Below are 12,975 nucleotides of genomic sequence, written 5' to 3'. Positions count from 1 at the left end.
GGCTAGAGAACGAGGCAGGGTGAAGCGAGAGCTGGGGTGCTGCGAGGTGTTGCTGCTTATGCTGCCGCTGCTGCCACCATCAACACCGGACGTCCAACGGCTGCCAAAAGAGAGAAGAGGGGAGGAGAAGAGACGGAGGCGCTGCTGGTGTCGGCGGTGGCGGTGGGTGGGTGCCGGAGGTGGAGGTGGATGTGGTGGTGGAGGTGGAGGTAGCGAGTGAGGAGGGGAAGGAAAGCCAAGGAAGAGGAAAGCAGAGTTGGAAGTTGGCGAGGCTCCTCTCTCGGTTTGCGATCAGAAGTCGCGGGCACCAGGAGTACTTCGGAAGCGGATTGGAAAGGGAAGAGACTTGGAGTGAATTGTGTCCCTTCAAATGTTAGGCGGGGAAAGAATTCCTCCTCCTCTTCCCCCCCCCCCACCCCCACCCCGCTCCGCGCTCCCAGAGCAAGAAAGAAAGAGAAAAAATAGCGCCTTGGGCAGTCGGGAAGCAAAGGGAGGATGGGGAGATTTCGCCTGGATCGGGTCGGGGGCTGAGCACAAGCAGGAGACAGAGCAGTGGGTGGCACCGCGCCTCCTCGGGTGGCGGGAGCGAGCGGCGGCGGCACGGGAGAGTCGGAGCAGGATCGGCTGCTATCTCCTGCGTCCTGCACCAAGCGTGCGCGGCCGGGGCTGGAAGTTTTCTAAGTTCTTGCCCCAGAATTCTAGTGGGATGAGAGAGAGTGAGTGTGTGTGAGCGCGCGTGTTTGGGGAAGGGGCGGCTGTGTGTGTGTGTGTGTGTGTGTGTGTGTGTGTGTGTGTGTGTGTAGGGGGTGGGGAGGGAGTGCCCACCTCTAATCGTGGGCGGATAAAGGGGAGGGGGCTGCGCAGGAGGAAAAGTATGAGGAGGAGGGAGGCCGGGGAACAGCCTAGCCAAGTCGCTTGGCTGCAGGCCAGAAGCAGCGTTCGAAATACTACTGCCTCGGCCGCGGCGGCGCCCGGCTGCCACCCGGAGCCCCACTCACGTGCTCCCGCCCAGTGGCGGGGTTAAAGGGACCGGTCAGGGATCCCAGGCCCTATTGCCGCGGGCCTAGCCCCGCCCGCCACCCGCGGTCGCCGCAGGGCGGGCGGTTGCCCTGGGACGGCGCCGCAGGAACATGACTGTCCCAGAGGCGTGATTCAGGGCTCGGCCTTTACCTGCGCCCGCACGATTCGTAGCCAACACTTAGCAGGAAACGTCTAGCTGCACTGGCGGCAGCGTTCTAGCTCCTTGTTGGGGAGGGGCGTGGGGGCGGAATCTGCAGAGGAGTAGGAATGGGGTCCTGGCAGCCCTCCTCCGCCTGGGAATGCCCTTATCACAGAATGCGCGGGCGGGCGCTCACAGAAACTTATGCACACAGTTACACGCATCCACACAAGCAAACAGATGCACACTTAAATGCACGCAGATACACATGCACGCATACACACGCGTACTTACATGCACGCAGATATACAGGCACACATGCAAACAATGAGCACACACGCACATGGAGCGCGCCAGCTTCTTCATTAAGCTTTTTTTTCTTCTGGGAAGACTAAAGGCGACGCGAAGTATTCCCTCCGGCTGGAGCTACGCACCAGGATTCCAGCGCTCCCAGGGTAAATGGGTAGCCACGGGCGGGGACCTCGAAGCTTCCTAACCCCACAAATTGTGCCAACTGCCCAACTCTCCCTTCAGTTTACCTCCATTTAACCTTCTCCCAAAGAACTCCCTTTCTGCCAAGACCTAATTTTATAGCTTGGGCTGTTTCTGAGTTATATGAGCATCCTGATGGCCACAGTCCGTTTTTAAAAGGTGGAGTACATTTTTAAATGTACCTCTTTTCATCCTTGAATAACACCAAACCCTGAAAAAATTAGGTTCAGATTTTCACACATCACACCCAAAATTATTTTGGACTACTTCCAAAATAAAACCTTTCACCCGAGGAGATGTATTTTCCCCAAAGTTACAGATCACCGTGGAATTAAAACGCCTACTTTGAAGCCCTAAGCAGGGCGTGAGGCATCGCCAGGTTACACTGTGCACGCGGAGGAGGCGCATGTAAAAGTCCGCTGCAGCGCGGCGCCGCTGATTGGCCGGCGTTGCCATTTTAAATTTATTTCCAGCTGCCCTTTGCAGAGCCGGGACACTTAGCTACACGCTGAGTGGTGTGCTGGAACCCCGGGTTTCTCCCGGGTCTGGGAACGCTTAGCTGTGATGGAAAGGGAGAACCCCCCATCCCTCTAGATGGAGCCCAGAAACTGACTGGGGAGATAAGGGTCTGATGGGAATTAAAGGTTTTCTGCCAGGGCTTGGCTGAAAGATGGCATCTTCATCAAAGGGATTGAAGTTCCACGTACTAACGCCTGCAGTGACATTCTTAACTGCCACATTTTAAAACCTGTGGTCACAGTTTTGTGTTGTGGTGTGCAAGTTTTACATATACATACAAAATAGGCTTTTGGGTTTGGGTTTGTTTTTGTTTGCTTGCTTTTTGCAAGGAGTAGAGATAAAATTCTATGAGAATGAATGTAGGCGGAAATCACTGAGAATTTCAGCCAGCTGCTTTTTACTAAGTACTTCATTATTTCCTAGGATTTTTTTTTTAATTATGTGCACAGAGGTCGACAAAGAGGGGATTTCATTTTTTTTTTAAATTTTACATTAAATCCCTGAATCTATGACGAACACAGAAAAATCGGGGACAGGGTGGATGTACAAATATTCATTTGCAGGCCACTATCACTTTGCTATGAAACGTGACAAACTATTTGACTACTTTTGAATTTATAACAAGTGAGATATAAAACAAAGTTCATTGTCTCATGTTTTATCTAAACCAGTTTTATGTATTTTCATTGTTCAGAAATTATGTCTTTTTTTTTCAAGTTTCTGTATATTTTCTGTGGTTAAGATATTAAACGTGTTTTCATGTTTTACATTTAAAAAATGGGTGCCCTTATACTATCTTTTTTTTCTATACTTTCTTTTTATAAAGTTAAATAGTTAGATTTTATTTTTAAATGGAGGTTTTTTCTACATTTACTTTTGAGGATTTTTTTTCCAGTTTACATTTCTTTCTCTATCATCCACTTCTTCTTCTATAACTCACTTTATTTTACTCAACCTTTCCAACCTAAACTTTTGTTCCAAATTGAAAACTTTCCTGGTGGTTTCAGTCCAGTTAAACTGTTCCTTTTCTTCTGTACCTGTTATCAAATAGAACATTTAGCACCTTGGTTGTATATATGAACAAGGTTTCTAATTATCTTTGGCACATGATTTAAATTAGTGTTTAGATCAGGTCAGCTCATCAATGGGAAGTAAAATTAGTTTAGTGGGCCTAAAACATCATTTTTTAAAGACAGAGTAGAATAGAGAATGTCACTTGTTAAAGTTGTTTTAGTTGTATAGTACATGAGTATATAAACTGTAGTAAAATGATTTTTTCCTCCTTTTAACATCTTGTTGGGATGTGTCTAAGAGTTAAAGGTATCTTAACGTGTCTTTACATACTTAAGCAGTAACTTTTCTATTCCAGTGGTATATAAAATAATGATGCATTTTATCATTGGCACCTAAGATCCGAGAAATATAGCATATATGTAAAGCAGATTTCTTATTGTGGGTGCCGTAGATTGAGTTATGCACCCCAGTAAAAAATCATGTTCTTTATCTTAATCCATTATTTCCAATGTGATTACATTGCAAATAGGATTACTTAGGGTGGTATTTTTAGTTAAGGTGTGGCCCAACTGAATGAAGTTGGATCTTTATCAGAAGAAATTTAGAAATAGTGAGAGAAAACCTCAGGGAGGAGCCAGAAGCCAGAAGTCAGTGGGAACCTGGCCGAGAAGCTTTGCCGTGCGCCTGGCCATGTGATGAGGAAAGCCAGAGAACCCAAGGAGCAGCGCCAGCTAGAACACTCCCCACCCAGGAAAAAGCAAGCCAGAAGCAAGCCTCTGAAACTGAGAGCCAATACCTTCCTGTTGTTAAGTCAACCCATTGTATGGTATTTGTTTTCACAGCTGGAACACTAAGACAGTGGGGTATAGTGAAACATGTTTGAAGGCGATCTATTTAGACAGTTATAGCCAAACCAGCTTTGTAATCTTTGGTAAGTCATTTCTCCTCCTTGTGTCTCAATTTCCTTATTTCTAAAATGAAAAATTGGTGTAACCTCTGAGAGTTCCTCTAATCCTAGCAGACTGTTAAGCAACATATCTTGTCCTCTAACTGCATCATGTTTACATGTAAACTATGCGTAGTGCGTGGAAACGGGCAATATTTCTTTCTTTTTGTATTCTGTATGGTGGGGTCACATTTCATTCTTTTTCTATGTGAGTATCCCATTATTGCAGCAACCATTCATTGATTTTTTTGTTTGTTTTTGTTTGTTGTTTGGGCAGTGCGTGGGGCAGGAATCCAACTGAGTCTCCCGCATGGCAGGCGAGAATTCTACCGCTGAACTACCCTTGTGCCCCCCCCCCCCAGGCAGTGTTTCTAACACCTCTTTTCGCACCAGTTGTATCTAAGTAGTGTTCAGTATGTTGTATTTACTTGCTGACAAAGATACTTTTTATAAAGTTACTATTTTACCAAATGAACCACACAGGGTAAGAATAGCATCATACATATTGAAATATCTTCAAAATTCTTTTTTCAGAATTTTTCCAGATTATAAATGATTGAATTAATCACAGATATATACCACATGTTAAACAGAAATTGATTATAACTAGATCTATAAGTGATTCTATAAGGGTTAACAGAAAAAATGTTAAGTAATCTTTATTGAATCCACAAAATGCATAGTACATATATATAATTACATATATATAAAAGCTCAGCACAGTACAAAGTCAGTATATATTTTTTGTCTTCATGTGCTTGCATTCTTTTTGTTGAAAACATTTCAAGTATTTTAACATGAGTTCATTGAACATTGCTTGAATCCACAATTTTAGAAATTGTGTCTTTTAAAATATGCTTAATATGTCATGAAATGTGGAAAGGGTGATTGCTGAGAGTTTCCCCATACTGTCACCAGGAAGAATATATGCTGTCAAATTAGCATTTTTCTTGGAAAGTGGAGTGAAGAGCAGCCTTCCTGGTCCCATAGACTGAGGATCACCACACACACTGAATTTGTTCACTAATTCACTTGGTAAGCATAGATTGAGTTGGCTTTGCACTAATATCACCTATCATTCTCAGAACTCAGCAATATAATTCATTCAGAACTGAAGCCAATTTATTTATTTTTTCTTTTCTGAAAAACAAAACAACTACAGAAAGCGTTTATTTTATTCAAAGCGACCAGTGATATTGATGCAAAAACAAAACAAAACCAATACTGCCCTTAAAAAAACTAATAACTCCCCAATAATATTACTTCAAAACAAATATATCAAACTTGGTTTCCATTAAAATAGTAGTTTTTCTTCACTAATAAAAAAACAAGACCCAGATTATAGATATAGATATATATATAAAGCAATGCAAATAATTATTTGAGCTTTATCTTCTGGATGAGAATGCCAAGTTAGTCTCTCATAAAAGCAATTATAATTTGAGAACACCTCATGTTTGCCGCTTTTGCCAGCACCAAGTCTGCCTCATCAGAATCTTTCTATTTCATGAGAAACATTAATTCTCCACTGCTCTCTGTGGCACCAATTATGTATTTAGGATCAAGACCTCTAACAAAGCTTCTTGGAATGTCAGCAGCATCTTTTTTTTCTTTGATTTGCTGTCATCAGATTCGCTATCAGATAAAGATTTTTTTTTTGTACCATTCTTTTCTTTACCAGCTTTTTGAGAATTAGGAAATGCTTCCAGTAACTCTAGGCAATCTAAATTTTCTTCAGACTCCCAAGTATTCCCAGCATCTGTAAATCTCTTCCACTTCAGGAAATACTCCACCTTCCCATTCACTATACATCAATCCAGTACTTTTTCCACCACAAATTCTTCAGGCTCTGCCTCTTCAACTTTTTTTGTTCTTTCCATTCTGCTTCTTTTCCATTTTTTGCAATGTAGTTTTATTGGAGGCCATTTTTATTGCAGACTTGAAGAGCTGTTATTCACCGCCTCTGAGCTGCTCCAGGTCCCAGGTCTGCAGAGTCTCCCAAGCCAATTTCTTTTAAAGCAACTAAGTATGCATTTAAAATCGTTTTACCTATTATGTTAAGCTTTCCATTTATCCTTACCAGTGCTTGTTCTACTCTCTCCAGTCCATGGTTCACTCAACAAATATTTATTGAACATGTAATACATACTAGGATTCACTGAACATTCTTTTTCGACAAAGTCATGGAAGCAGAACAGAGTGGAATCATTTCATTTCCTCCTATCATTTATCAACATTATACTGTCAGCCGCAAGCAATTTAGATCTACAAAGACTATCAAACATTGTTGTATAACAGAAGGAGCCCAGGCTTTTAAATCAGATTTAGGCATGGATGTGTGGTAGGCAGAATTCTAAGGATGGCCCTCAAGATTTCCTCCCCAACCCCCAAAAGTGTGCATGCCTTGCATAATCTTCACTACTGTAATATGATAAATTTTAGGTTATATTATGTGGCACAATTGACCTTAAGTTAGGAGTTATCCAGGTTTGCCTAAGCTAAACAGATGAGTATTTTTACATTCATGAATTTTCTCTGGCTGGTCACAGAAGAGGAAGTTAGAGATTTGAAGCATAAGGAGCATTTGACTAGCCTTTGCTGGTTTGAAAATGGAGGCAGGAAATGTGGCCTCAAGGAACTGAGAGCAGCCCCACACTGATGGTCAGGAAGGAAACATGAACCTCAGTTCTGCAACCACAGGGCATTGAATTTTGCCAATAACGTGAATGAACTTGAAAGGAGATACTCAGATCCTCAGGACAAGAGTTCATCTAAGCTGATGCCTTGATTTCAGCCTGGCGATACCTCTAGGAGAGAACCCAGTGATGTCATAGCTTTCTTCTGACCTACAAAGCTTTGAGCTAATGAAATGGGTCTTATTTTAAGCCATTCAGTTTGTGGTAATTCTTCATGCAGCAGTAGAAAACGAATGCAAGAGGGATCTGGTCAATTAAACCTTCCCTCCTTTCTCCATCCCATAGGCTGCTCTTAAAGCACAGTTTCTCCACACAGCCCATCTGAAAACATGGCATGTGGTTGCACCATGTTGACCCAGCAACCTGCCATATCTTTGTGCTTGTGTGAAGCAGTAGCCAGCATGGAAATACATAAACTTGCATTGCTTTCCATCATTCCCTGCCTCACTTCCATTTTTCCTTGTTTTCACTGCCCTGGGTTTATATCTCTGAAATAACACATGAGCGTTAATCCTTAGCTCAGGCTCTGTTTTCTAGGTACCTAGGCAAAGGCTCCCAGAAACTCATGATCAACTTATTTGAAACTGAATTTATCATCTGTGTTGATTTTTTTTAAAAAATAGTTTTATTGACAAATCGTCACACACACACACAGTCCATACATGGTGTACAATCAGTGGCTCACAATATCATCACATAGTTGTATATTCATCACCAGGATAATTTTTAGAACATTTGAAAATTATCACCCCAGAAAAAGAAATTAAAAAAAAAAAAAAGAAAAACTCATACATCCCATACTCCTTATCCCTCCCTGTCTTTGGCCACCAGTATTTCCATCTACCCAATTTATTTTTCCCTTTGTCCCCCCTATTATTTATTTATTTTTATCCATACTTTCTTACTCATCCATGCACACCCTCGATAAAAGGAGAATCAGATGCAAGGTTTTCACAATCACAGTCACATTGTAAAAGTTTTATCTGTATATCTGTGGTGGCTTTAAAACATGTTTATGAATTCTTCTACATTCCTTCCACAATAACCTGGCGTCTTATTCCTCTTCCCTTAAACCTGGATCAGCCTTAGTAACTTATTCCTAATAAATGAAATGCAATAGAAATGATGCTACATGACCTTCGAGATTACATAAGAAAAGGCGATGAAACTACCACCTTGATTTCCCTCAGGGCATCCTGAGATCCTTGAGCCAACATGTAAGAAGCTTAGCCACTTTGAAGCTATGGTGCTGGAGAGGCCACACTGAGATGGAGAAAGATGCAAAGGAGCCCTTGCAGTACCAACCTCCCAACATTTGTCTTCCCATCAACTGCCAGATATGTAAGTGTGTGAACTTTCAGATAATTCTATCACTACCCATTACCTCTACCTTCACAACCCAAGCAGATGTGAAGTAGGGCAGAGATGAGGGACCGTGGCTGAACCTTGCCCCAATTGCAGATTTTCTTCTGTTTAAGTTTTGGGGTGATTTGTTATATAATCATAGAAACTGGCTGTGTTGGTTTGAAAGGATTATATACCCTAGAAAAGATATGGTTTAATCCTGATCCAATCTTGTGGGAGCAACTTTCTTTTAATTCTCATTCAGTACTTTAGGTTGGAATCTTGATTACACAGAGATGTGTCTTGCCCAATTGTGGGCATTAACATTTGATTAGAGGGAGATGTGACTCCACCCATTTCTGGTGAATATTGATTAGTTCACTGGGATCCTTTAAAAGAGGAAACATATTTGGAGAGAGCCCAACATATTTGTGGACAAGATCCACAAAGGCCATGACAGAGCCACCAGAGGTGGCAGAGCCCAGGCAGCCAGAGACCTTTGGAGATGAAGGAAAAAAATTGGGAGCTTCATGAAACAGGTAGCCAGGAGAGAAAGCTAGCAGATGTTGCCATGTTTGCCATGTGCCTTTCCAGTTGAGAGAGGAACCCTGAACTTCATTGGCCTTTCTTGAGTGAAGGTAGCCACTTGTTGGTGCCTTAATTTGGACATTTTTATAAACTTGCATTAATTGGGACATTTTCATGACCCTAGAACTGTAAACTTATAATTTATTAAATTCCCCTTTTGAAAACCTGTTCCATTTCTGGTATATTGCATTCTAGCCGCTAGCAAAGTAGAACACTGGCCTGTCATTTTCTACCCCAAACTAGCTTCTCTTTTGATTTTCTCCTCCCAATTAGTAACCTCAAAGGATATTGCGTTGCTAGAAACCTGGGAATCCTTCTAGATCCTTTTTCTCACTCCACATCAAATCATCACAAAGCCCTGCCAATTCTACCTTCTGAATATTTCTGGAATCTGTCTACTTTCCAATTCCACCGTTACTACTTCAGTTAAGGCTCTCTCCAGTTCTCTTTTGGATTACTCTAATATATTTGTTTCTGGAATCCTAGACTTCAGTCTTACATTTAAAAAACCCGGTCTCCATACTGCTTCTAGAAGAATGATCCTCTTTCTGTTTTTGATCAGTTATTTTTATTGTCCTATTTTTCTTATCACAAATATAGTGGAAAATGCATTGTAGAAAATACTGGTGATAAAAAACTAAAGAGAAAAATTCCTATCTTTTGACCATCCAGAGGTAACCCTGTAACATTTTAATCCTTCTAGACTTTAAATGAACACAGGTAGGCTCATAGTGTGTATCCACTTTCATAACCTATTTTTATCTAAAAATTATATAATGAATATTTTTCATGTCAGTTAATGTTATTCTACAACAACTCTTCAAATGGCTGCATTGTATTCTATAGTGTGTATATGGGTATGGGTGGGAAGTAGAACACTTGGAATTAAGTTACTATCTGACAAACATTTTTATAACATCCTTGTAAAAATATGAAGAAATAGGGCCTGAATGTTACACACTCCTTTGTGCTGATGACAACTTCAAAGGTGGTCTCTTGTATCAGCATCCTGGCATAATTTTCAGATATCCCAAAGGTCAAAGACATAACTAACTCTGTTAATGTCTGAGTCAAGATTCAAAGACATCTCCATAGGTGTCATGGTCAGGTTCATGTATCAACTTGGCCAAGTGGTGGTACCTGTTTGTCTGGTTGGGCAGTGCTGGCCTGTCTGTTGCGATAAGGACATTTCATAGAATTAAATCATGATCACATCAGCTGTGTCCTCAGCTGATTTCTTTTGTAATCAGCCCAGGGGAGTGTCATCTGCAATGGGTGATGCTTAATCTAATCACTGGAAGCTTTTTAAGGAGGATTCAGAAGAGACAGCTGTCTTCCTGCTTCAGGCGGCGAGCCTCTCCTGTGGAGTTCGTCCAGACCCTCCATTGGAATCGTCGGCTTCACAGCCTGTCCTGTGGATTTTGGACACTGCATTCCCATGGTTATGTGAGACACTTTTATAAATTTTATATTTGTGAGGGTTTCCTGTTGATTCTGTTTCTCTAGAGAACCCTAACTAATACAACTTAGTACCAGGAGTGGTTCTTAAGAAACAGAATTTTTAAAATGGGTTTTTATGAATGGTTTTCTAGTCTGACTGGACTCAAAGGCACTAAGAACTCTGATTCCCGTAATCAGAATGACACTTCCAATCCATGGAGTGAGTTGGCAAAGGAGATAGTCAAAATATCACCATTCGATTCTCCTAATGCTTCGCTCATACGAAGCCAGACTCTGGGGGATAATGTTTTTGACACCTTTATGGAGATTTGTGGAAATAAGACATATAGAAATGTTGGCTGGTTGTTGCTAGATACACTGGATACATTAAGGAGTGAAAGGGATGGACTTAAGGCTTCAAACAAGAAGCTTAAGCACCCTCTGACAGATATAGAAGTTTCTATGACTATCCTGAAGGAAAGTCTTATTTCCTATAGCCATAGACTTGAGATCTCTGAAAATCAAACTCAGAATCTTATTGTGAGAGTAGCAACTTTACAACGTCAACTGAAATCTCAATCTTGCATGGTGTCTACCATTAAAGTGAGGGCATTGATTAGAAAGGAGTGGGACCCTGAAAAATGGGATGGTGACTTATGGATTGATAATAATGTTGGGGTGAGGTTGAAACCCTAGGTCATGCTGAGTCTTCTGTAGATAACCCTGTAATAGTCTTCCCTGAGGACATAGCCACCCCACCTCCAGCTTGCCTTGAGGAGTTGGCCACCCAACCTCCACCTGAAGGGATTAGCCCTAGAGTGATTAATCCTGTTTCACCAGATGAAACTGCAAATGAAAGCCTGAAGCAAATGGCTTGGAAGATATTTCTAATTCTTTTCATGACCCACCCCAACCACCCCTCATTTCTTCCAGACCTATAACTAGAGTAATGTCCTAACAGGCCCCTAAACGTGAGGTGCAAAGTATCACCCATGAGGAGGAATGTTATACTCCAAAAGAACTGTGTGAGTTTTCTAATTTATATAGACAGAAATCAGGAGAATATGTGTGGCAATGGATTTTAAGGGTGTGGGAAAATGGTGGGAGGAATATGAAGCTGGATCAGGCTGAATTTATTGATATGGGCCCACTAAGCAGAGTTTCTGCATTCAGTGTTATAGCTCGAGGGGTTAGAAAAGGTATTAACAGTTTGTTTGGATGGTTGGTTGAAACATGAATCAAAAGGTGGCCAACATTACCTGAGATCGAAATGCCAGAAATGCCCTGATATAATGTAGATGAGGAGATCCAGAGGCTTAGAAAGATTGGAATGTTAGAGTGGATTTATCATGCAAAGCCTGCTCTGACACCCCAGGAATGTCCGGAGGATACACCTTTTACCAGAACAATGAGAAATAAATTTGTGAGACTAGTGCCATCATCCCTAAGAGCTCTGTAGTTACACCTCTCTGTAGGTAAGATGTTACTGTGGGAACTGCTGTCACTGAGCTGGAATCCTTAAACACAATGGGGATGACTGGATCCCAAGTTGGCAGAAGCCAGGTGGCAGCACTTAGTCACCAAAGACAGGGTAGATGTGGCTATTATAATAGACAGCAAACTCAAAGCAGGAGTCAAAATTATATGACTCACAGAGATTTGTGCATTGGCTAGTAGATCATGGGGTACCTAGAAATATAATAGAGAGGTAGTCTACTAAATTTTTGTTTGAGCTGTATAAACAAAAGAGTTCTAGGTCAAGTGAACAGAAGTCTAACCTGAATTACAAAAACACAGAGTCATGGCCCCTTAATCATTTTTCAGACTTGAGACAGTTTACAGACCCAGAGCCCCTTGAATGAAGGGGAGGCCAGGTCCCTTTGAGGGAGAACCCTGTTGCACTGCCACAAATTTATACTGTTAATCTTCCTCCAAGCCTTCCCCAAGGAGACCAACCACCTTTTACTAGGGTAACTGTGCATTAGAGAAAAGGAAATGATCAGATATTTCGGAGATTATTAGACACTGGTTCAGAAGTGGCATTAATTCCAGGGGACCCAAAACGTCACCCTGGTCTACCAGTCAGATTGGAGGCTTATGGAAGCCAGGTGATCAATGGAGTTTTAGTTCAGATCCGTCTCACAGTGGGTCCAGTGGGTCCCCGGATCCATTCTGTAGTTATTTCCCCAGTTCCAGAATATATAATTAGAATAGACATATTGAGCAACTGGCAGAATCCCCACATTGGCTCACTAACTTGTCCAGTGAGGGCTATTATGGTAGGAAAGGCCAAGTGGAAGCCACTAGAACTGCCCCTACCTAGCAAAATAGTAAATCAAAAGCAATACTGGATTCTAGAGGGATTGTAGAGATTACTGCCACTCTTAAGGACTTGAAGGATGCAGGGATGGTGATTCCCGCAGCATCCCCATTCAACTCTCCTATTTGGCCTGTGCAGAAAACACATGAGTCTTGGAGGATGACAGTGGATTATTGTAAGCTCAACCAGGTGCTAACTACAATTGCAGCTGCTGTACCAGATGTGGTATCATGGCTTGAGCAAATCAATACATCCTCTGATACCTGGTATGCAGCTATTGATCTGGAAAATGCTTGTTTCTCAATAGCTGTTAGTAAGGACCACCAGAAACAGTTTGCTTTCAGCTGGCAAGTTCAGCAATATACTTTCACTGTCCTACCTCAGGGGTATATCAACTCTCCAGCCCTATGTCATAATCTTGTCCTCAGGGACCTTGATCATTTCTCTCTCCCACAAG

At 41.9% G+C, this 12,975-nt stretch overlaps 1 pseudogene; it reads right to left on the bottom strand.

Moving 5' to 3' along the window:
• Positions 1–5,469: 5,469 nt before the first annotated feature.
• Positions 5,470–6,056, bottom strand: LOC143690681 (chromobox protein homolog 3 pseudogene; annotated as a pseudogene).
• Positions 6,057–12,975: the final 6,919 nt, after the last annotated feature.

This window comes from Tamandua tetradactyla, chromosome 7, assembly GCF_023851605.1.
Source record: "Tamandua tetradactyla isolate mTamTet1 chromosome 7, mTamTet1.pri, whole genome shotgun sequence".
Taxonomy (NCBI): domain Eukaryota; kingdom Metazoa; phylum Chordata; class Mammalia; order Pilosa; family Myrmecophagidae; genus Tamandua; species Tamandua tetradactyla.
This window is presented reverse-complemented; position numbering and strand designations above follow the sequence as displayed.